The sequence below is a fragment of the Crocuta crocuta genome, unplaced genomic scaffold (genome assembly GCF_008692635.1).
Source record: "Crocuta crocuta isolate KB4526 unplaced genomic scaffold, BGI_CrCroc_1.0 scaffold159, whole genome shotgun sequence".
In the NCBI taxonomy this organism is placed as follows: Eukaryota; Metazoa; Chordata; class Mammalia; order Carnivora; family Hyaenidae; genus Crocuta; species Crocuta crocuta.
In genome coordinates this window covers 817,410-844,152 of record NW_027533263.1, presented here as the reverse complement: position 1 = coordinate 844,152, position 26,743 = coordinate 817,410, and the positions used below count along the sequence as shown (strand labels likewise).

The window sequence follows — 26,743 nt, the reverse complement described above, 5'->3', positions numbered from 1 at the left end:
CTGTGGTTTTCATTTGTATTTCACTGGTGACTAAGACTGTGAGAATCTTTTCATGTGCTTATTAGTCAATCATAGACCTTCTCTGTGTATTCAAATTCTTTATTGGGACTGCTTTTAATACTGACCCAGGTTTTGGGCTGTAGTCTGTGAGTGTTCTGTGGCCTAGTTATCTCTGGGGAATGTCTCATGCAGTTGACTAATTGTACCTTAGAAGGTATTGTTGGTAAGCAGCAGTGGTGACCTGGGACAGACATGTTATCCATTTGGAGCCCAGAGCTACATACTCTCTGTTAAAAGAGACCTCAGAGGTGATCTTTATCACCTCCTTCAATTTATAGAAAAAGCTATTGGTACTTGGCAGCTTGTGGGAGGTCACATAGCTTGTCAGGGGCAAAGCCATAACTCCTCACTCCTCTGCTGTCCATTTTAAAACCACAGAGGCCCAGTCACATCCCAGCTCAACATCAGTTTCCTCAGCCTTTTGTTTTGCTTTGAACATCAGCTTCCTCCTTCATTGAGCCTATCTACCCCTTTATGACCCCAAAGCACCAACTCCTGCTTCACCAGGAATCCAGCAGCTTTTCCCCTCAGCAATGCTTTTCATTACTCTTCCTCCCATCATAACTGCTTAAGTATCCCCCTGTGCCAGGCACTATACTTGGTCCAACAACTGCATATTTTAGAAGAGGGGGATTTCAGGAGATTTCCTTTACTTGCCTAGGTGCAGCCATGCCTTATAGCTCAACCACTGGACTAGGACTGGAAATCATCTGCTACCACACAGGAAATGCCATCGCTTTACTCATGCATCACCAATACATGAAAACATTCAGACAAAGAAGCAACACAAATGAACTATAAAGGGAAATTTAAATATAATACTAAGGCTTTGACCTCCCTCAGGTTAGGTTTTTCACCATCGATTGTTAAAAGGATAAGATAAATGTTGCCCTATGTTTTGGAAGGTAGCAAAATATTGCCCAATTTTCTCCATTCTGGACTATAGCTAGTATCAAACATACAGAGTGTTGGAGGCATAGGAGTGGAAGGAATCAAATGTTCCCTAGAGCAGACCACCTGGTTGTCGGGGCCTCACAACCTACCCTCATCTAGAGTCTCATTTTCCAAAAATATCCTGTTACCTGTACATGGCTTTCAAAGATGTAACACCATTTCTTCATCTTCTTCTTTTGGGATAGCCAGGATAGTTTGAATTTCCATGTACAAATGCTCTTGCCCTTCTATGTGGACCTCACCTGTAAGTATAAACAGGACAATGTTCAGTTGAAAGTCCCAAACTGGGGGCTCTCAGTGGTATTTGGTTTGTAAGGAACAAGTTGCTTTAGTTTATGGAGGGCTGGACTTTATATCATTTGGTCAAACCACTGTTTATTTTATTTTCTTCTTCTTCTTTTTTTTAGTGTTTATTGATTTATTTTGGGAGAGAGGGAGAGGCAGAAAGAGAGGAAGAAAGAGAATCCCAAGTAGGCTCCATGCTCAGCATGGCAGAGCCTGAGCCGGGGCTCCATCTGATGACTGTGAGATCATGACCTGAGCAGATATAAAGACTCAGATGCTTAACCAACTGAGCCACCCAGGTGCTCCTAAACTACTTTTTTTATAATTAATCTTCATTTTGCACAACCAGCCATATAATATGGATCATTCACTTCCTCTCTATACCTCAGTTTCCTCATCTGTCAAGTGGGGTGGTGAGATCTATGATGTGCTGGACTTGAGCATACAAACCTGGCCACATATCCAGGCAGTGTCATCTCTTTGTTCAGTGACTTTGGCCAAGTCACTCAATAAATAAAACCGTCATTTCCTCCTCTGTAAAATTGAGGGCGGGGGAAGATGGGTTTAATAATAATATGTACCTCAGTTAGGTGATATTAGATTACTGAATTACAGAAGATAAGTAGCTTGTAAAAGGACACAAATAAACGGCAAAGCTGAGGGGGGTGTCTGGGCGGCTCAGTCAGTTAATCGTCTGACTCTTGGTTTCGGCTCAGGTCATGGTCTTGCAGCTCATGGGTTTGAGCCCTGAGTAAGGCTCTGTGCTATTAGTGCAGAGCCTTACTGGGACTCTCTCTGCCTCTCTGTGCCTTCCTGTCTCTCTCTGTCTCTCTCAAAATAAATAAACTTTAAAAAAAAAAGGCAAAATTGAGGTTGTTTCTTTCCCTAAAACCAGCCTGCTCTTGCTGGTTTAGCTGATACTTTGGCTTGCTCAATACATCCTCATCCTTATCATTTTGTAGATTATACCAGAAAAGGCACTTGGCCTTAGTTTAAATATTTGGGAGGGATTTTTACTTTAAAATGAAATAATGTACTAAATACTTCAGTAGTTTTACTTTAAAACTAGCCAATGTATGTCAACTATAATTCAATTAAGAATAGCAATAACAATAAAAATTAGCCAAAAGATTCCTGTGCTGTTAAAATAAGTGAGGAGTTATTTTTGCCAGGAGTCAAAGGATTTATTGAAATTATTTCTTGGGGCAACAAAATGTGAGTTATGAAAAAAGGTTAAAAAAACACACTCTTCCAGGTTTTAGCAAAAGACTAAAAGCTTATAGAACTCTCCATTCCAGTTATTTAGAAGAGGGTACTAGGTTCTGTGAAAATTACTATTTTCTCTTACCTAAGACTGATAGTAATTCTCTTAGGAAAGTAGCTGTGCTTCTCAACCCTGGCTGTACATTAGAATCATCTGGGGAGCATTTAAGTAAATACTGATGCTCTCACCCTGTACTCCAGTTATAATTTCATTGATCTGAGGTGGAATTTGGGTATTGGTATTTAAAAAAAAATCATACTAACTAGGTCTTTGCCAGTGCAGTAAGTCAAAGCAGACAAACAAACAAATAAATTATAGTATCAAGATTGAAAAGGTAAGTAAAACTGTCAGGATATGTTTGTGTATACAGAAAATTGAAGAGAATCTATAAGACTATTAAAATAATAAGTGCATTTAGTAAAGTTCTTAGATATAACATCAATATATATAAAAAGCTAATTGTGTTTTTATATATTAGACACAAACAAATAGAAAATTAAAATATTTAAAACAGAATTATAAAACACCAAATACTAGGTATAAATGTTGAAAAGGTTGTGCAAGATAGTGAAAACTGAAAAGTTAATGAGAGAAATTGAAGTAAATCTAAGTAAAAGGTAGGATCTATCATATTCTTGGATTGAAACATAATACTATTAAGATTTTGAGTCTCTCAAGTTGATATTGTTTCAGTGCAATCCCAGTCAAAATCCTAGCAAGCTATTTATAATGAAAATTGATGAACTGATGACAAATGTTAATGGAAATGCAAAGAACCTGTAACAGCTAAGGTCATAAGTAAGACAGTGTGGTCTATTACAAAGATAGATAAACAGATGAATGGAATATAATAAAGAGTTCAAAAATAGAACAACACATACGTAGACACACGGAATATAATAAAAACTGCACTGTATTCCAATAAAGGAAAAAAATAGTGTTTAGTAGATGGTGCTGGGTCAATTGGATATCCACTTGAACAAAACTGAAACTTGACCCCTGCATCATGCCATATAGAAAAATTAATTTGTATGGACCATAGACCTAAATGTCAAGGCTAAAGCATTTTATCAAGTTTCTAGGACAAAACATAGAGAAATATCTTCATAACCTTCAGATAGGCAAGAATTTCTTCATGGACACAACAGCATTAACCATTAAGAAAAGACTGATAAATTATACTTCATTAAAATCAGGAACTTTTGTTGATGAAAAAGAATCATGAAGATAGTGAACATGTAATGCACAGGTTGGGAGAAGATATGTACAATATTTATAACCAACAAAGAACTTACACCAAAAACATAGAAACTTTCTATTAATTTGTAAGTAAATCAATTACTTATTATATTAGTAATTACATTAAAATTAATTATATATAATTATAGCAATATAATGTAATTATAATATTAATTTAATGATCAGTTTTAGTTAATTAAAAAACAGGCAAAAGGCTTGGACAAATATCTCACAAAAGAGGATATAAAAATGGCCAACCACATATGAGAAGGGCTCAATATCAATAGTCATGAAAGAAATTCAATTGAATCCACTATGAGATACTACTTCACCAGATTAGATAAAACTAGAATGACTGACGATAACAACAGAACAATGCAACTCTCTTAATTGCTAAGAGGAGTATAACTGGAACAATTTTTTTTCAATGTTTGGCATTAACTACTAAAGGTAAATATATAAAAATACTATTATTTAGCAATTCTACTCCTGGGTATATTTCATTGGAAATGAGTGCTTATGTTCACCAAAAGATATGTGTAATATTATAGAAACTTTATTCATAACATAGACAAGCTGAAAATAGTTCAATAGTGCATCAATGGTAGAATGGATACATAAATTGTGGAATATTTATACAATTGAATACTCCTGTACAATGAAAAAGAACTTCTACTGATCTATGCAACAACATGGATAAGTTTTCCACACTCAATGTTGAATAAAAGAAGTAGGCACAAAGAAAGTTATACTATAAGATTTCATTAATATGAGGTTCAGAAGAGGTAAAAACTTTTCTGTAGTGATAAGGATCTTTGGGAGGGTAGCTGACTGAGAAGGAGCAAGAGGAAATTTCTGGGGTGCTGGAAGTGTTCTATACATATGTTTTTTTTTTTTTTTAATGCTTTATTTATTTTTAGGAGAGAGAGAGAGCGTGAGCAGGGGAGGGTCAGAGAGAGAGGGAGTCACAGACTCTGAAACAGGCTCTAGGCTCTGAGCTGGCAGTCAGCACAGAGCCCGATGCGGGGCTGGAACCCACGAAACGCGAGATCATGACCTAAGTGAAAGTCGGATGCTTAACCGACTAAGCCACCCAGGCACCCCTATATATATGTTTTTAAAGATTTTATTTTTAAGTAAAAATACACCCAACATGAGGCTCAAACTGATGACCTCTAGATTAAGAGTTGTATGCTTTTCCAACTGAGCCAATCAGGCACCCCAGAGGTTTTCTAGATCTTGATGTGGGTCATGTTTACATAGATTTATACATATACATAAAATTTCATCAAACTGTAAACTTATTATTTGTGCATTTAAAAATTTGATTTAAAAATCACATACTAGGGTTGAGAGCTCTGCCTTGGAGTTTCAGTATTTCTCAAACCTAATGATTGAACTTAACAGTCTTCAACTTCAGAGAAATCACTTTTCTGGCCCAAGACAACTTACCATCAGTGATTTGATCAACATATTTAAAGGCTTGCTCTACATTTCCTTGCTCAATTTTTTTTCCCAGTGGGAAATATAAATTGTGCTCTAGGGAAAAATAATAAAAAGTTTTGTTTTCTCACATCCTAATAAGCTATTTATACTCCATCAAACTGCTATGTTCCTGTTCTTTCAGATAGTCATACACCATGACAGACAATCTGAGGAGTGTAGAGAGTCAGCAAAAATTGTGTTACAATAGATTACAGGTATTGGTGACTCTGTTGTGTTCAGGGCTCTGTGGAAGAGCTGAGGGGGAGATAAACATGGTCCCTCCTTCTATATTGCTGAGTGATGACCTGAGGCAGTTGGGCAGTAAGGTGTCAACTTTGTTGCAGGTGGCAGACAAGAGAGTAGAGAGAGGCCAAGGAAGCTGGTGGAGCTGGAAATGTTCAGAATTGGCCTTGTGTAGGTGACCTAAATTGGGTACTGAATTGCATGGAATTAGGACAGTTAGAGAAGAGAAGGGAAATTGTTTGAAGTCAAGGGCACCTCAGAAAGCAATAGCTTGAGGTTGAAAATAAGCTGAGGGGCCAAAAAGAGAACAAGGCCAGGCTGGCTGGAGAGCAGGTTTTCTGTCAAGAGCAGCTGGATGAGCTTCAAAGGTGAATTAAGGTTCGACTATGAAAAACCTTGGGTTCTATGCTAAGAACCTTATCCAAGGGGACAGTATTGTATAAGAAAAGTGACCTGATGAACACTGAGGCTGAGAAAAGTTAATGTGGTGGGTAGACAGGTTGAAAATGGAGTACAAGAGGCTCTTTAAGTGGTTTGTAGTAAATCTGACAATTAATGGTAAGGTCTAGGGTGAAGGGTGGGACAGGGGTGAAACTGAGAATGGAAAGAAAGGGGCAGACTTAAAGGCATTTAAAAGATAACTGGGAAAGACCTGAATGTGGCAACTCTTGGGAAGAACAGAGGAGAATCAGAGGGTACTGAAGACTGCATTCTATATGGCTGGGTTTCATATTGCTCATGTACCCATCTATTCATCTCTCCCTCCATCACACTCATTTATTAAGACTGACCATGGATTTAGTACTTTGCTAAATGCTGGGTCTATCAAGCACCATGCAACACGTTCTTGTCCTCATTAATAACAACAACTAAAACAAAATAATAGCAAACATGTACTGCATGCATTGCATGTCTCCCAGGTACTGTTCTAAGCATTTTACTCATAATGGCCTTTTACGTAAGTGCTTTTATGGCTCCCATTTTACAGTTGAGAAAGCTGAGGTATGAGGAATTTAAGTGACATTCCAAAGCTTTCATTGCTATTAAGAGGCCACTAAAAAAATGCCTACTAAAAGATGGAGTCAGAATACATATCTGAGTTTTGTATCTCCAGAGCTTGTAGGAAGCAGGCAGGAGACACAGGACAGTAAATGTTACCACTGTTCTCAGTTTCACAGAGCTCTGGATTTTCCCACTGACTAGTTTTACATGGAGGTTATAAGGACATTCCTCTGGTGTTACCTATTTATATTATGAGAACATGCCTTGTCAAGAGAACAGGAGAAGCGGTCACAGGAAAGAAGGGGTAACTCAGACAGGGAAATTCTCAGTATTATGTCTCGAGGTGTAGACTGCTGGACCCTTCACTTTGAAACTATAGATAACACTGAACAAAGCATAGATGGAGCCCAAATTATACTATTTTGTGATTCCACCAGTTGAATTCTGCCAAAAGTATATTGATTCTAGAAGACATAAAGTGGCTCAATTACCTCTATTGTGATAATCCTTGGTTCTATGTCTTCACAAGTGATCTTCACTTTTTAGCTGTCTCTCTTGCATGAGCAGAGGTATCAGCAGCCACAGTGCCGACAACCTGACCCACCCAAATCACCTGCAGAAAAGCCACATGTTGCTATTAGCTAAGACACAGAATCATTAGAAAGGAATTACATTTCCCACATTCTTACATTTACCCACTGGATTCTTATGACCAAAAGAAAGATTCTTTTCCACCTATGAGAATAAATTTAAAACAGTGGCCTGAGTGGGATTTAGGGGGTACAAACACTGGGTGCAGAACTTAATTTTCTGGCTTCTGACTGTCTTTGGTTGTATTCCTCACCATTCTTATAACACATATATTAATCAGTCATCCTGAAATTCTGTCAGTTCTTTTAATGTCCTGTGCTCTATATTGCTTCTATGGTTTTCACAACTTTTTTAGAAGCCTTCTTTGAGAGGGCTATGACTTATGATCAGAATCTCAAAAGGGTTCATACTTCAAGAGACAATTTGAGAATCACAGATGTGGAATCATTGGTTCTCTGAAGTTTTTGTGATGTGAACATGAATCCATGGATATGGAGTCGTAACCAATAATCATTTTGGTGTTTTCAGTGAAGCATTTGAATACTAGGCCTCACACAAATCTCACACCTCATTGTGTGCATAGAGAACCTCTCCTTGATGGTTATTTCCTGGAACATCTTCTGCTGTTACCACATTGGCAACACCCAGAAGTACCAGAGCTTCTGAAACATCAATTAACCTAGGAGGGAAAATTTGAAAGTACACATAGAGTTTATAGGGTTAAGTTCAGAGTACAATATACATGATTCCTCAAACACAGGGAAAAACTACAATGGACCTTATAACTAAGTCATGGGACAGTATTCTGTGTTTAAATGTGTCAATATTTGGCAGGTGTTTGGACCCTTGGCATTAGATTATTTCAAAAATATGCTCAAAAATGGCTTATTTCTATCTAGAGGAGGAAATTAATATTCTTTTCAAGATTTTTAAAAATGTTTATTTAGTTTTAAGAGAGAGAGAGAGAGAGAGAGAGACAGAATCTGAAACAAGCCTCAGGCTCTGCTGTCAGCACAGAGCCCAACATGGGGCTCAAACTCACAAACTACGAGATCATGACCTGAGCTGAAGTTGGACACTTAACCTACTAAGCCACCCAGGGACCCCAAGGAAATGAATATTCTTAGTTGACTTAAATAACCTCTTACTTTCAATGTGAAATTGTGAATGCATTCTAGTAATACATAGGAACATCTTTTATTTTCTTACATGATCTTTGCATGAGCTCTGCTGCTCGTGACTATAGCCAGGAAGAGTTCTTGGACAACAGGAGGAATGTTATCACTAAACACAGTTTCACCTGTGGCATGTTTAATGGTTGACTGGTGCGTGACTGGGTGGTTGATGGGGTCTTGTGGGGGTTGGTAGGGATCCACATACTGTCAATGAATAAATCAAGTTATTTTACTGCCAAAAACACTCATGCAGTGAAAATTGGGTCTGATATATCTGGCTTACTCACAAGTCAGGAAAAATTATAGGCAATTTGGTATACATATCTATGAGTCAACGTTAATAAATTTCCATTAAGCAGTGTGGTAAGAGATATATTCTGGTTATAATCTACCCCTCACCTCCTCAAAAGGAAGACATTGTTCATGTCCTCAAAGATTCTATAAGCTTGCAAGAGTAGCAGAATACAGATGAACACACATTAAAATAACATAATCAACTTCGTATAGCAATAAAGAACAGTTTATACAGAAAAAATATACATATTAATACAATATGGTGCAAAGAAAATACACAAGTTCCCAGGAGAGTTAGGATTGCTGTGTCAAGTAGGGTCCTAAAAGCAGTGAATGATGAGTCAGGTTTTGAAGAAAGGACAGGCATTCACCAAGAAAAGGAGAACATTTTAAGCAACAAAACTGGTATAGTGGAGAACGGACATTTAGAATCTAATTCCTTGTGAGGCTTTGAGTAAAAGCATAGAAGCTAAACCAAGCAAGCCGTATGTGAGTGACAATTGGTAATATTGGCTGACTTTAGTAGACTTTACCCTTACAACTAATAAAAAATATATAGCTATTGAAAAGCGAGAGATACATGCATAATGGCATGCATTGAATACATAGATTAAAAAATTTTTAAAAAGCCCTCCACCCACTGACCTGGAACATCTGAATTCCATGGGGTATTTTAACGAGGAAATCTTCTATAGCACTCATGAACTTTTCTGGGATATCAGGAAACTTCAGGAGATCCTGAAAAGAAGATTATTTTCCATTTAACTTTACAGTCTGAATCACTAGCTTGGAAAATCACATGTATCAGAACCCTGAGTTTCGAGCTCCCTAGGCTAGCAGCAGTCATTTGAAGAATGACTGTATCATTTGAAGAATGACTGTATCTACTTATGCACACAGGAAAGTGAATGCAATTTCCAGGAAGTGGAGACTTCCTTTATGACAAGTTCTCCTCTCAAATGGGTGGAAGTATTTGTTCTTCCAAATGGAGGCTGTGCTTTCAAGTTCAAGCTGAAATTCTGGACATGTATCTCAAAGAAGCAACTGAGGGAGTAAATATTAATCTACAAGGATGTTCAGTTACAGATTATTTGTCATAGTAAAGAAAACAAATTATGGTACTTTGTAAGATGTAATATTTTGTGGTCATTAAAAATGGTTTTGTAGAAGTGTGTTTGTATTTATGCATATTGAAAAGTGCTCATGAACTGGGTGTTATATGTAAGTGATGAATCATTAAATTCCATTCCTGAAAAAATAATTTGATAAAAAAAGAAAAATGCTCATGAATTACAATTAAGTGAAAAAATGGATTACAAAAATTTATGTATAGTATGATCTCTTTTTCTTGTAAAAAGAAAATATATATGTATGTATTCCAAATGGTAGAACTATTGGCATACAGTTGATTTTAAAAATTTTTGCTTCTCTGTGTTTGAATTTTCTATAATGATAGGATATATAATATATAAGAGAACATATGATAATATATAAAAATGCAAAAAAAGACATGTATTTAATAAATTATATGCAATAATAGATATATATTGATGATATATGTAGTGAATATATTATATAATATAGAATAATAGACTATTAAAATAATGCTAATAATAAATAATATTAATAATTATCATAAAAAGGGCTAGCTGAATTAACAGACTTTTAGCCATAAAAGAAATGTGTGTATAATCATTAATCTGCCATTTTTGGGTCAGCTCGTGACTTGTCAAGGGAACACTCACAGTCTTGGACCATATTCTGAGAAACACTGCTGTGAAGGTCATTTTAAACTAGGCTAGGTAAGAAAAATATAGTTAAAAAACCAGAAACAATCTAAATGTCCGAAAATAAAGAATAGATCAAATAATGGCACATCTATCCATAGACACATCATGCAACCATGATGTCATTATGACATGAAGAATATTCAGTGACACTGGAAGGTGTTTGTTACTAAGTGAAATAAATAAGTTATACTAAATAGTTCTATAGATATATATGTGTGACACACNCGAGCTCCCTAGGCTAGCAGCAGTCATTTGAAGAATGACTGTATCATTTGAAGAATGACTGTATCTACTTATGCACACAGGAAAGTGAATGCAATTTCCAGGAAGTGGAGACTTCCTTTATGACAAGTTCTCCTCTCAAATGGGTGGAAGTATTTGTTCTTCCAAATGGAGGCTGTGCTTTCAAGTTCAAGCTGAAATTCTGGACATGTATCTCAAAGAAGCAACTGAGGGAGTAAATATTAATCTACAAGGATGTTCAGTTACAGATTATTTGTCATAGTAAAGAAAACAAATTATGGTACTTTGTAAGATGTAATATTTTGTGGTCATTAAAAATGGTTTTGTAGAAGTGTGTTTGTATTTATGCATATTGAAAAGTGCTCATGAACTGGGTGTTATATGTAAGTGATGAATCATTAAATTCCATTCCTGAAAAAATAATTTGATAAAAAAAGAAAAATGCTCATGAATTACAATTAAGTGAAAAAATGGATTACAAAAATTTATGTATAGTATGATCTCTTTTTCTTGTAAAAAGAAAATATATATGTATGTATTCCAAATGGTAGAACTATTGGCATACAGTTGATTTTAAAAATTTTTGCTTCTCTGTGTTTGAATTTTCTATAATGATAGGATATATAATATATAAGAGAACATATGATAATATATAAAAATGCAAAAAAAGACATGTATTTAATAAATTATATGCAATAATAGATATATATTGATGATATATGTAGTGAATATATTATATAATATAGAATAATAGACTATTAAAATAATGCTAATAATAAATAATATTAATAATTATCATAAAAAGGGCTAGCTGAATTAACAGACTTTTAGCCATAAAAGAAATGTGTGTATAATCATTAATCTGCCATTTTTGGGTCAGCTCGTGACTTGTCAAGGGAACACTCACAGTCTTGGACCATATTCTGAGAAACACTGCTGTGAAGGTCATTTTAAACTAGGCTAGGTAAGAAAAATATAGTTAAAAAACCAGAAACAATCTAAATGTCCGAAAATAAAGAATAGATCAAATAATGGCACATCTATCCATAGACACATCATGCAACCATGATGTCATTATGACATGAAGAATATTCAGTGACACTGGAAGGTGTTTGTTACTAAGTGAAATAAATAAGTTATACTAAATAGTTCTATAGATATATATGTGTGACACACACACACACACACACACACACACACACACACACATATATATATACTCATACCCATAAAGAAGGGTTTAGAAGGATGCATACCAAAATATTAATAATGGTTATCTATGGGTGATAGACAAATGTTAGACAAATGATTTTTTCCTTCCTTTTTGGCTAATCCACATTTTCTAAATAATAAAGAAGGTGTTGTTCTAATAAAAAGTTTTTCTTTAGAATAGGAAGAGATTATGATTTAATTACCAAAAGCTTTTCACTACTGTAGATAAACCTGATACTGTATTACATGGTGACACAACCCATAGGGCAAATGGAATAGCAAGGCTGTCCCCTTCTCAGCCCAGGAGAGAAGAAGGGAGAGGGAAGGAGAGGAACAAAGGAGGCTGGGAAGCATCACACTGAGAGCCCCACCCCCTCTACCCTTGATTATCTGCTAATCTTGATGCAGTTGAGAAACTCAGGCAGGGAAGCCCGTCATATGCAGACTCATACTCATAATGTCAAAGGCACTCAGAAACCCAGAGAAGTCATTTACCATTTTCTTCGGTTCTCACCTCACTCTGAGGTAGAATTTGAAGAGTGAGCTGAGGATAAGGGTTCGCCTGTACTCTACCCTGCCACCCTCAGGTAGTGGTGGCAAGTAAATCTAATCCAGGACCAATAGGCAGGCATCATTCAGCATTTGGTTGTCCTATTGCGTAGTAGAAAAGAATGGACACATGTCACAGAAGAGGTAAAGACAGACTAAACTGACATAACAAGGTAAGATGGAGAAAAATCTGTATTCATTTTTGAAGTCTAAACAAAATACCCTCAAATATTTCACAAACTTTTTTTAGAATCTGCTGCAGTGGTTACAAAATTTTCCTTAACAAGTCTTCCTTTATTATTATTTTTAACTTCATGGCCTGGGAATGTTGATTTACCTCAAATAGCTTGGATACGAGTTTCCCAAGATCTGGAAACTTGTCTTATTCACTGTGGTATCTCCAGCAAATAGGCCATGCCTGGCACACACACTACACAGGTAATGACTGGTAAATGACTAGATTATTGATGGCAGGTGTAAAGTTTTTCACAAATGAAAGTTTCTACATAAATGCTTCCAAAACATGGACTTATTTTAGTATTTGAGAAAAAAATTGCATTACGTTGCACTGCATTGTCAACAATGAATATTATGGGTAGATAAAATTTATTGTAAAATCACTAGTTGGGAGAAAATCTTTTTAATGTTACTATTTTTAATTTTAAATTTTAGTTAATTTAGTTGGAAGAATTTTTTTCTTTTATAGTTTATTGTCAAGTTGGTTTCCATATAACACCCAGTGCTCATTCCAACAAGTGCCCTCCTCCATGCCCATCATTCCCCCTTCCCCTTCCCCCACCCCCAACAGTCCTCAGTTTGTTCTTAGTATTCAAGAGTCTCTCATGGTTTGCCTCCCTCCCTCTCCCCAACTATTTTTCCTCCCTCTCCTCCCCCATGGTCCTCTGTTAAGTTTCTTCTGTTCCACTTATAAGTGAAAACATATGGTATCTGTCCTTCTCTGCCTGACTTATTTCACTTAGCTCGAGTTCCATCCACATTGCTACAAATGGCCAGATTTCATTCTTTCTCATTGCCATGTAGTATTCCATTGTATAGATAAACCACATCTTCTGGATCCATTCATCAGTTGATGGACACTTAGGCTCTTTCCATGATTTGGGTATTGTTGAAAGTGCTGCTATGAACATTGGGGTACATGTGTCCCTATGCATCAGCACTCCTGTTTTCCTTGGGTAAATTGCTAGCAGTGCTATTGCTGGGTCATAGGGGAGTTCTACGTTAATGTTTTGAGGAACCTCCACAGTTTTCCAGAGGGGCTGTACCAGTTTACATTCCCACCAACAATACAGGAGGGTGCCCGTTTCTCCACATCCTCACCAGCATCTATAGTTTCCTATTTGTTCATTTTTGTCACTCTGACCAGCATGAGGTGGTATCTCAGTGTGGTTTTGATTTGTATTTCCCTGATGAGGAGGGACGCTGAGCATCATTTCACGTGTCTGTTGGCCATCTGGATGTCCTCTTTGGAGAAGTGTCTTCTGCCTATGTCTTCACTGGATTATTTGTTTCTCGGATGTGGAGTTTGGTGAGTTCCTTAAAGATTTTGGATACCAGTCCTTTATCTGATATGTCATTAGCAATTATTTTTTCCATTCCGTCAGTTGCCCATTAGTTTTGTTGATTGTTTCCTTTGCCGTGCAGAAGCTTTTTATCTTGATGAAGTCCCAATAGTTCATTTTTGCTTTTTTTTTTTTTTTTACAAGAGAACAAATCTACACCTTTATTTATTTACTTTTCAGTTAGTTAAATCCTTGAGGGGTACAGCATCACACGGATTCTGTGGCCAATGGCTTTGGCAGGAAGGTTGCTTCGGAATTTTGCATGAACCATGCCACTGTTTCCATGAGCACGAGTTACTTTTCCCCAGATTACTCTGGTTTTATTCGGTTTGCCACCAGGAGTCACTGTGTTGTTCTTTGCTTTGTACACATAAGCACATCTCTTGCCTAGATAGAACTCAGTTTCATCTCGGGCATAAACACCTTCAATTTTAAGAAGACCTGTGTGCTCCCTCTGGTTCCTGAGACCCCGTTTATAGCCAGCAAAAATGGCTTTGGACCACAACCTTCCAGACATATTTGTCGTTTCAGGAGTCCTGTTCCCAGCAGGGCTCCATGGGTTCAAAGATGGCGGAAAGAGAAAGGCCAGTTCATTTTTGCTCTTGATTCCCTTGCCTATGGGGATATGTCAAGTAAGAAATTGCTGTAGTGGAGGTCAAGGAGGTTTTTTCCTGCTTTCTCCTCTAGGGTTTTGATGGTTTCTTGTCTCATATTCAGGTCCTTCATCCATTTTGAGTTTATTTTTGTGTATGGTGTAAGAAAGTGATTTATTCTTTCATTCTTTTGCATGTTGCTGTCCAGTTATCCCAGCACCATCTGTTAAAGATTAAAGAGGCTGTCTTTTTTCCACTGGATACTCTTAGTTGGAAGAATTTTTAAAATTTACTTTCCCAATGCTAGAAACAATGAGAGTGACAGGAAGAAGGCCTTTTAAACTTTTTAATATTTCTTCTTTATGTAGTGTAAGGACATTTTCAGATGTCTTAGGATACAGTATTAGAAACATTTAGTTATTTTGCAGGTTAATTAAAAATGAAAAATTGAAGGGGCACCTGGCTGGCTCAGTCAGTAGACCATGTGACTGTTGATCACAGAGTTGTGAGTTCAAGCCCCATGTTGGGCATGGAGCCTATAAGAAAGAAAGAAAGGAAGGAAGGAAGGAAGGAAGGAAGGAAGGAAGGAAGGAAAGAAGGAAGGAAGGAAGGAAGGAAGGAAAGAAAGAAGAAAGCAAATTTGAATATATCATACTTAGATTGACTTGTGTGTTTATCTTATTACAGAAACTGCAATAAAAGAATTGTATCTTGAAGAAGGTTGGCTTTTGGTGAATTTTATTTTCTTTATACTCTTCTACAGTGCTTAAATTTCTTATATGATTATGTGATATATATGTAATCAGAAAAAAATTCTCCAAGTGCTATATTCATTAAAACATTAAAATACAAAGGCCTGAATTTCATTTCCAAATATGCTGTGACATACTTCCCAATGAGCTGCTTGCATGTTTGACTTGCAGAGATAACAGTGGGCCAACATTTCTGTAGAACTTAATTATATCTGTGCCATTTTCAAACTTCACACTTATCCCAGCATTGACAATGGCAAAGGCATTCTCCTGACGTTGGGTCAGCCAGAGTCCTGACACAAAGTGCCACTGGAAATAGAAAAACACTCAGAATATTCAATATTCATTTCCATTGTCTGCTGTATAGCAACTCTGATGATTAAATATAATAAAAATGATCCTGTGAATAATGTTGTTGACTATAGTGTTGAATGTATGTGAGTACTGGTCCATGTGCTTTATAGGTATTAATATATTATCCTCATAACAACCCTAATTACTTCTAATTTACTAATGAGGAAACTGAGAGGTTACATAACAAGTACAAGGTCATACAGTAAATGGAAGAAATGGGGTTGAAATCTAAGCAATGTGGCTCCAGAGTCTATGCTTATCTACTTTCAACTCTGAGTCACCACGTGTGGCCTCAGACACATGACTTAAACTGCTTGGGTCTTAATTTTCTTTAAAATGAGAAGGTTGGGTTTGATCAGATGGTGCCTTTGGGGCTGCTGAGAGGGGTAAGAGAGAATCAGGAGGTGTGCTGCCTCTCAGGATGAACTACCACACCTCCACTTTTAACTGTTTTAGTTTGGTGTTCTGTGTAAATTTCATGTGAATAAGAAGTTTTACTCTTAAACACACGCGCGTGCGCACACACACGCACGCACACACACACACACACAAGAAAACCACTGGATTAAATGGTCTTCCAAGCACTTTCCAGGTTAAGTCTCTCATTCTAGGTTAAATCTCATTGCTAGTGTGAAACAGTAGAGCCACAAAGTAGGAACGTGTCTGTCTTTGTGGTCAGTATCTTGGTGGCAGTATGGGTGCCACCATGAACCCTGTCAAAGATAAAACATTTTTGTTTTAGAAAGCAAAAGTGATAAAGGCATGGTTGAGACACACTTGATCATGTTTACTCCATTGTACTGATTGATGGGGACTTTCCTCCCTATTCTTGCTGCCACCACCCTCATCATGCTCACCTGCCTGAATTACTGCATTAGCTTCCTAATTGGTCATTCACCCTTCAGTTCATCCTCCAACCAACTAACCCTCTATTTTTCTCATTAGATCGGTATTCCTACAATATCACTTTCATTCAGATTTCACCTTGCTTTAAAGCCTTCAAAGATGGCTGTCTGCTAGAACATGTACAAGTTCCTTGATGGATGCACTTGGTGATGAAGCTGCAGCCTCCCTCCCAGCCACATCTCACAGGGCTGCTCCAGCCACCTTGCCCTGTTGCCTGGCCTCAAACATGCCATTCTATCCAGTCCTCACCCCCAAGCTGCCATCCCACATTGAATGAGCACCCACTTCTCTCTATGATCTTTGCTCTATTCCAGCTACTTTCCCTTCCTTTTGAGCAGCTCCAGGGCAAGGCTCTCCTGTCACCAGAACTACCCTGACTCTTCGTGCACACATTTCCTGTCTGACACAATTAGCTATTTTCTACATCAACCCTGTTCTTTTACATTTAGAGACCTTTGAGGACAGGACCCCACGTCTTTTAAATACATGTAGTATCTTCTGGATTTAGCACTGCCGTGGCATTAGAGTGGTAGGTAGTTAAGTAAATAAAGTTTTATTTAAAGTATTTGGTTAATAAATGTTGATCAATTTGGAAGTATCTTTCTAATAATAATGAACTTTCAGTTTACCAGAAATTTGCCATACATGAAAATAACTATAATTTTGCTCAATCTTGGGTAAGATGCATATTTATCTGGAACAAAAATTCTACTCCTCACACAAAGGGCTCTCTTTTGCAGAGATAGGGCCCACAGAAGTGGGTTTTCCTTTTTTCTTTTTCTTAAATTTTATTTCAGTATAGTTTACACACAGTGTTACATTAATTTCAGGTGTACAACATAGTGATTCAATATCTCCATGCCTTATGCTGTGCTCACCACAAGTTGTAGTTACCTTCTGTCACCCTACAACACTTAAAATATCAAGAAATGTTTTCCTTTTAATTTCCTTTAAACACAAAAGAAAAAATGAATATAATAATAATGAATACATAACATTGAATGCAACTTGGGTTATATTCATTTTTATACCAAAAAAGTAATATTTTTTAAATTTTCTTTTATTTTTTATGGAGGAAGGGACCCACAAAGGCAAAAGTCCACAGAAGTCACAATGTGGCCCTGATATGAAAGCAAATCTAATGGTCCTCTGAGAATTTGCCTCTTCCTGTGAGCAGCTCCAGAAGCCTCCCAGGGTAAGCTCGGTTCCCTCAGGGAGGACAGTGAGTCAGGGAGCCTTTACTTGAGGAGAGGGGGTGGAATAGAAACAGATAACATAATCTCTTCTGATTTAAGACTGGCTTCAGGTGATCTCCCAAGGAAATTGCTGTCTAAAGGAATCTGCCAGAAGTTCTTCTTTTGGAGAAAATGACCTTGATCAGAATGAACTTATCAAACTGGAGAATATGAAGCAAGGGATAGTTATGCTACATCTGGTGGAAAGAGAGAGTGAGAGCTGGAAGCCAGAAGATCTGGTTTCTAGTTGCAGCTTCTGAGCTGGGTCACCTCAGGCAAGTCACAGAACTGTAGCAGCTTCCAGTTCCTCATCTGCAGAATGACAGGACTGGACCAGATAATCTGAAAAGTCTTTTCTGGTTCTCAGCACCCAACACACTACTCACACATTTTGGCCCTGAAGAACTTTAAAGCCATTTGGAAACAACTGAATACAATGTAGGTTCACAAATGGAAAAACAGGTCCAGAGGGGTTAAATGATCTATTCAAAGTGCTAAAGCCCGGACAAGTGACATAGGTGGAATGCCTACTATACAGCCTTTTTTTTCCTTAGACAGTTGACAATATTCTCTTATTTGAACTACTGTATTTTTAATAATGTGATTGTAATAAAAAAGAGAGTATCTTACATCAATAGCTCTATGAATAATATGCATTTATTGTTAGTTCATTGAATTTAAATAATTCTCCCTTGGCAAAGCTCAAGCTGTCTTTGAATAAAGAGAGAAGTAATGGGAAATATGGCCCACAATTTTGCTTTTCTTTAGAATGTTTAGAATAAGAAAAATTTCCATCTTTATAATACCCTGAAATGAAATGTGCCATAAAGCTTTAAAACCACAGATAGACATCTCATTTTTTAATAATGTTTTGATACTACAATTTGGACTGTGCATAAATGTGGCCAAATAGTTAAGAAAATTGCCTGATGCAATAACTTATCTGATCTACAAGATATAGAACATTTGAAAACAGGATAACTGACTTCTGTTTCACCCTGACACTTGAGGTAATACAGATATAGCCTATATATTTGGTGAGTCTAAGTTAAATACACTTGGGTTCCTGGTTCATGCTTTATGAAAGGAACTATATAACTGACAGTGATAATTATATAATAGAATGCCTAAAGCTTGTCTCTTACCTTTAGATATCAGATTGATGAGAGCATTTCCTCCTGCTAAAATGGTATTTAGGTCAGAAAAATTAGGTCTGCTCACCACATGTCCCTCTAAAGTCTAAATAAAAAAAAGATAACATTTTAAAAGCCAGGTATTTGCCAAATAAGGAATTATGTATACGAGGATCTTGTGCAAGTTTTTAATTCTCTTCTTTGGATGAAAGAAAGATCTGGTATGGTTTTAGGACAGCTAAGTAGAGTCAGACAACATATTGTGCAAGATTCCCATCCCTGACCCCAGTTCAAACTTATTGCTGAAGAAAATGTTCCTTTTCCATGTGCAATAAAGAAGCAAATATCTTTGAGAGCTGACTCTAGTATGAGTGTACAATAACATGGGAAAAGTGAGAGCTAGAGTCTGAGTAAACACTAAAGAACTGGGCTGTGTAGCATTCCCATTCAAAATGCTTGCTGTACTCTGTGCAGTAGAATTCTCTGTTGCTCCAAACTGTTGATAAAGTTGCTTTGGACATAGCCTTGAATGAAAACTTTTGAAGGGAGTTAAGGGGGAAAGGAGATGTTGAGAGGAACAATGTGGTCTAGAAAAAGGGACAGAAGATGTAGAAGGTGAAAACATGTAGTGAACTTTGAGAATCAATAGAAACAGGGCCAGAAACAACTAGGAGAAATGCTCCCCACCAGTCTTACTGAATTACCTACCCATCATGTGTGCAACGGGCAGTGGTTCAAACCAATTACTCTTAAATTATAAATAATAAGGAAACCTCAATAAGCTAGACAACTGGGGGACATCCATGAACAGACATGTGGGATGTGCATGTTTAGAAACTGACCTTGGGGCAAAAGACTGAGAGGAGGAACAGACATAAAAGAGTATTTTGGAAATGTAGGCTCTTGTTTACTATACCTTGGCTAAGATATTTCATAGCCTGTTAGAACTGGACAGTCCCCTTGGTTGAACTTAATTTTTTTTTTTTTTTCTGAGAGAGAGCATGTGAGCGGGAGAGAGGGGCAGAGGGAGAAAGAAAATCTTTTTATTTTTGTTTTTAAGTTTTATTTATGAGAGAGAGAGAGAGAGAGAGAGAGAGAATTTCAAGCCAGTTCTGCACTGTACAGAGCCTGACATGGGGCTCAATTTCACAAACCATGAGATCATGACCTGAGCTGAATATGAAGAGTTGGACACTTAACCAATTGAGCCATCTAGGTGTTGAGAGAGAGAGAGAGAGAGAGAGAATCTTAAGCAGACTCCACACTGAGTGAGGAGCCTGACACAAAGCTCAATCCCACAATCCTGGGATCATGACCTGAGTTGAAATCAAGAGTCAGATGCTCAACCAACAGCGCCACCCAGGTGCCCTGCCACTTCTCATTTTGGACACACACATACATGCAGTGTGGTGACTCTCACATACACACACTCACACTCATATTGTAGAGACTTGTTCAACATTGACTTGGGCTTCCCGTTCAGAGTAATGTTTGCTAAGCAGAACAGAACTATATGACTGTCTGTAACTGTGGCTTATTTCATACCACACTAGAGAGCATTCCACCATATTCCTAATCTGGGCTCTGGCAAGTGTCCTCAGATGCTTCAGGAGAGCACAGTAGGTCTTAGTATTCTTTTGTTGCTCCAAAACAATAAGATGTAAGCCATCATTCAACAGGGCCAGGCCACATCCTGCACCTGTTGTCACCCCTGAAAATAAGATAGGGGAATATCAACTGAAGGTGAACTATAACAAGATGCATGGGCTGCCCACAAACAATCTTTCAAATATATCTTTTCTTTTTATATTATCTTAGAGAAACCAAAAATAAAGATATTTCTGGCAACATGCTTTATTCCCAAATATTAAGTACCAAATTCTTTTTCTCAGTTGTGTATATACAGTCACATATGCCATACATTTTAGGACATACCAACCGCAGATATCAGAAGTTCTTTACTTTGTTAATGTGCAATTTAGTGTTTTCCTGAATAATTGATCAAATTTCCTGAATATTGATCAAATATAGAGATTTCAGTTCAGATTCTATAAGACTTAAAAGAGCATTAAGTCTAAGTGGGAAGCGACCTACACATTTGCATCGCCCATTTGCCCTTCTTCTACAGCCATCTCTTCCTACTGTTTCCTTAACAGAGCAACAAGAATGGACACCTGTCTGTACCTTGGGTCAGTTTTGTTTGCAAGTGTGCTTTCAGGGAATGCTCTGACCAGTGATGTCATCCAGTTCATGCATTCTCAAGGAGGGTAACACCAGCCCCAAAAGGGTGAAAAAAAAAATCTTACTTTTTTGGTGGATAAGGTCCTGATATACATATACTGTACATAAACAGATATGTTGTCTACCTATGGTGTCAAAAATTCGTGTAGGGATGACGGGGAAAATGCCTCTTGCTCTGTAGTGAGGCAATAATGAAAAGTTGAGAAACATTAACTTAGTGTTATGAGCTGTACTTCCTCCCCAGTCCCTTCACCCTCACCCCACCCCAACCAAATGCCTCCACACTTTACTTCCAATCCTCTTCTGTACCAGCCCAGACCCCCATTTCTCCATTTCTTCCTGTGAGTCCACTGATATGGACATTTCAACAGGTAAAAAAGAAAATGAATGGGCAGACTGATTTAAGATTAGCAGATCAGAGGGGAAAGCAGACAATTTCTCATTTTATTTCTATTTACTCAATGAGGAAAACCTTACTTAAAAATTTTTTAACTATTTTATTTTATATTTGAGAGAGAGACTGACAGACAGAGAGCAAGCACGGGAGGTGCAGAGAGATGGAGACAGAATCTGAAGTAGGCTCCAGGCTCCAAGCTTTTAGCACAGAGCCCACTGCAGGGCTTGAGTTCATGACCTGAACCAAAGTCAGATGCTTAACTGACTGAGCCACCCAGGTACCCCAAGGAAAACCTTATTTTAAAGTAGAATTTTTACCTCCCATTATTTGTTATCTATTCAAATGCTGAGTTTGGGTATGTTTCTCAGATTGCCTTATTCATTGCATTATATGGAAGGACAACTTCACTAGAAGTAAGAAACCTGGAATCTAGTCCTGAATTGATCGTGTGTTAGCTGTGCAAAGTTGGGGAAGTTACTTTAGTCCTTTGATTCTTTATCTTCTTTAGGAGGAAAGAGATCCTAACGCTACCACCTGCTATGTCTACCTTCCGGGACTGTCATGAGGATCAAAAGAAACAAAAAATGTGAAAGCATTTGGTAAATTGTGAAAAGAGTATGAAAAGAAATAAAGTTGTTACAGTTAAATTTTCAGATTTTGTGTCCCAGAAGTTTTTTATGTGTGAATGTGTGTGGGGGTAGGATGAACCTTAAGCAAATTTATGACTCTGGCAAGAACATTTCCTACAGGCCAGCCAGAGTCTTAAGTGTCCTTATTCAGTCAGTCTGTCTACATAGGTAGACAACCTACATGCATCTTCCCACCATTATGGCTCCTATAACAATGTAGTATTCAGTGACACAGCTGAATAATTCAGTTTGAAAAAGCTCACAGAGGACACATAGAAGGATACATATATGAGGTAGGATATTCTATGAAATGCTCAAATTAGCCCAGTGCATATAATTATTAATAGCCCACCAACAGCCAGTGAAGAAGAAGGTATATACCATCATCTGTGCTGGCCATAACACATAGTTCTGGAAGCTTAAGTACAGATATGAAAACTGGATGGAATTCATCTCTGAATTTAATGCTGGGTCCTTAAGGAGAAAAGCATGTAAGCCAATTAGAAAAGGAAGTCAATGGGGGGCTAACAGAGTTGCTTACAAATAATCCAGAGTAAACATTGTGACACAAATGACACATTTGCAAAAGAAAACAACAAAGGATTCTAAAGGACATAGGTATCTTAATTAAAATGAACTGCACTTACGGAGAGTTTAAAAAGAGAAACAGAAGTCTGGATTACCTAATCTAGACTAAGGAATATGCTTAAAAACCACCCACCCACTGCAGTGCTCTCCATGACGAGGGGGCATCAGGTATTGGCTTTCAGCTCTAGAAGGTCATTGAGGTTCACAGGAATGATCCAGGTAGTCCTCTCCCCTTGGAACATCAGCCTTCTCTGAAGAGAAACAAAGCCAACAGGTTTTTGAGTAAGGCTGCTGAGCTACATGCCATGAGTATATCCATCGCTCTGGTTGCCCAAATGGCCTGATGGTCATTTTAGCTTTCTGGGGCGACCTAACTTGTGGTGATCAGGAAAGGGTGTCCTTGAGTGAAACTACCTGGATTGCTAATATCCATGTGGGCACCAATGAATAGACGTCATTAGGGCACCTGGGTGGCTCAGTGGCTTTTGTTTTCAGCTCAAGTCATGATCTCATGGTTCATCAGTTCAAGCCTCATGTCAGGCTCTGCTGACAGCACGGAGCCTGCTTGGGATTCTCTCTCTCTCTCTCTCTCTCTCTGTCCCTCCCCTGCTGGTGCACATGCTTGCACCCCCCTCCCCCAATAAATATATAAACTTTAAAACAAATGAACAAAGCATCATAAAAGATTTCTATCAATAACAACTGTAGAGTGGAGCAAACTCTACCTATACAGTGAGTTTCTGAAGAGGAGGCAAAATGTCTTAGCCTGATTAAAGGGCCAGGTTTCTTGTTTTAGTTCTGCCCTAACAGTAACTCAAAGGGGCCTAATCTTTGGGGATTAGGTGTTTTGGTATGACAAAAATTGCTTACAGGCAAAATTATCCTTGAAAAAAACCTCTTAAATCATTCACTAGGTATACTGTAAATTGGTGTTGTTTTTTTTAATGAAACTCTGTCTTTCATATATACATACATATTTATGTTGTGTATGTGTGTATACTCTTTAAATAGTGAGTCCAAATTCTCACACTCTGAGGGGCAAGTGGGGACTGTGACCTTCTGGGAAGCCAGTAGAATTGTATCCCTTACCTCATGTTCTCTTCTGAGCATAGTCATGGAATAGAGTGATGAGCATACCACACTATTTATATTATTCTTTCTCTCAATTTCTCCCCACTGAGTTCACATGCTCAGTGAAGATATGTTCACTGAAAATTATACTAAAATCACAAGGCTAATAGTAAGAATAATGTAATTCCATTATAATAAGTATAATTTTACAAAATATCTTAAACATATCTCACAGTATAGCTGTGTGACCTTGAGTAAGTTACCTAGACTCTCTGAGCTGAGGATCTTCAAATGAAGGGGTGAACCAAAGCATCTCTGAGGTCCTGGCAGCACCCTGCTTGAAACTATTTATGGTGGTGCTGAACAAATTCATAACAATAAGTTATCACATTGGACACACTTCCAAATTTTAATGTCTGAAACTCAGTCGTTCCATAGCATAATGCAAAAGGGCTTATACCACGTCATGTTATGGGACAACAAAAGTAAAGCATCTTACTGTTAATTCAGGAGTGGATCTAAGTCCCTGGGCTGGAATTCATTTTCATTATACAGTTTGGCACACACCTCAACAAAACAAAACAAGATACAAATGGAACTCAGAGTTACTAAAAGATGAACAGGAATTTCTAAGTAGGAGACTTCAGAGTCAGGGCCATACCTCTGACACAAAATGGAGGTGCTAGAGCCACAGGGTGCCCCTGAGTAGATTTCTTCCCACCCTCTGAAGACTGTAATGGTTTCCTGGGCAGGTTTACTGCCTCTGGGATCTCTCTTTTGGCATCAGGAACCAGGCTTCAAGCATCTATGCTGGGTCTCAGGTATGATTAACAGATATTTATTTGCCATGAGCATGAAGATGCACCACTGTTTACACCTCTTGTAGTGCTTGTTGGGGGGAGGAGGGATGGTAAAGCCAAATCAAGGCACAAAAAATTGTAATGTTTCTGAAGGAAAATGTTTATATGGTGACTAGCCTCATGAAAATCATGGGCCTGCTAACTTTTGAGGTTTTTTAAGACTCTTTTCTCCCTGAATTCACTTTCTTTTACATCATAGAACAGAAAATAAATGCATTTGGATTTATGTGGCTATTTTTCAGTCAATCCCATCTGAAGTGGAACACCAGATATTTACTTTTCACAAAAGATCTATCTTCTCCTCCCCCATTTATTTATTTAAATTCAAGTTAGTTAACATACAGTATAATTATTGGCTTTAGGAATAGAACCCAATGATTCATCACTTAATATAACATCCAGTGCTCATCCTAACGAGTGCCCTTGTAATGCTCATCATTACATCATTTAGCCCATCCCTGCACCCAATATCCCTCCAGGAACCCTCAATTTGTTCTCTGTATTTAGGAATCTCTTATGGTTTGCCTCCCTCTCTGTTTTTATCTTATTCTTCGTTCCCTTCCCCTACATTCAGCTGCTGTTTTTCTTAAATTCCATATATAAATGAAATTATATGTTGTCTTTCTCTGAGTGACTTATTTCAGTTAGCATAATACACTCTAGTTCCATCCATGTTGTTGCAAATGGCAAGGTTTCATTCATTTTGATTACTGAGTAGTATTCTATTGTGTGTGTGTGTGTGTGTGTGTGTGTGTGTGTATACACATTCCATTGCATATCTATCTATCTATCTATCTACCTACCTACATATGCCACATCTTCTTTATCCATTCATCAGTTGATGGACATTTGGGCTCTTTCCATAATTTGGTTATTGTTGATAGTGCTGCTATAAACACTAGGGTGCATGTGCCCCTTCAAATCAGCATTTTTGTATCTTTTGAATAAATGCTTAGTAGTGCAATTGCTGAATCATAGGGTGTTCTATTTTTTAATATTTTGAAGAAACTCCATATTGTTTTCTAGAGTGGCTGCATCAGTTTGCATTCCTACCTGCAGTGCAAAAGTGTTCCACCTCCTTGCCAACATCTACTGTTTCTTGAGTTGTTAATTTTAGCCATCTGACAGGTGTGAGGTGGTATCTCATTGTGGTTTTGATTTGTATTTCCCTGATGTTGAGTGATGTGGAGCATCTTTTCATGTGTCTGTTAGCAATGTGTATGTCTTCTTTGGAAAAATGTCTATTCTTATCTTTTGCCCATTTTTCACTGTGTTATTTGTGGTTTTTGGGTGTTGAGTTTGATGGGTTCTTTATAGATTTTGGATACTAACCATTCAAAACGGTCTTTCTCCTTGATCCATGCAACGCTTTCCTGATCCTTCCATTCCACAAACAGTTTATTGCTTGGGAAGTAATGCGAAAATTTAAAACAAATTCATCGGTCAATTCATAAAACATCAACCCAGGAACTCATAGCCCCCAAGCCACACGGGAGCTATGGAAGAAGTAACAGAACATGTCCTTGCCTTTAAGGGCTCTGTAACAGGGCTGAGCAGAGAACAAGCTATTCCATCACTGAACAATTAGAGAAAATTACAGGGAGCGTGCAACCATGCTACAATAGGGTCTCGTTAATGTGTCACTCAAATCCCAGGGGATTATGAAGGGATTATCCCAGAGGAGGGTGGGGTCAGCCAGCTAAGACTTCCACTAGGAGTGAGGTAACACAAAGTGACAATTAAAAAAACAAAAAAGATAGCCTTTTATTGTAAGAGTGATACAGCATGTATCTTTAATGAAGTCTTGAAACGGCAAACTGCATTTAAGATTTTCTATACACAAAAATTGGAGAGGGGGCAAGATGGCGGAGAAGTAAGGAGCTCCGTACTTGCACTTGCGCCCATACATCACACGGAAAAGATCTGAAGCCATTGGAAACCTTACAAAACCTGAGAGACTGGGAGAAAAAGGATGCAGAATCCACTGAGAAAGCCTTCTAGCGTGAGTGCGAACCGGG

The 26,743-nt window shown here is 37.7% G+C and overlaps 2 pseudogenes; both read right to left on the bottom strand.

Annotated features, from left to right (window-relative positions):
- Nucleotides 1-26,743, bottom strand: part of LOC144217881 (aldehyde oxidase 4-like) — a 63,111-nt pseudogene that overhangs the window by 24,211 nt on the left and 12,157 nt on the right.
- Nucleotides 14,151-14,527, bottom strand: LOC144217852 (large ribosomal subunit protein eL33 pseudogene; annotated as a pseudogene).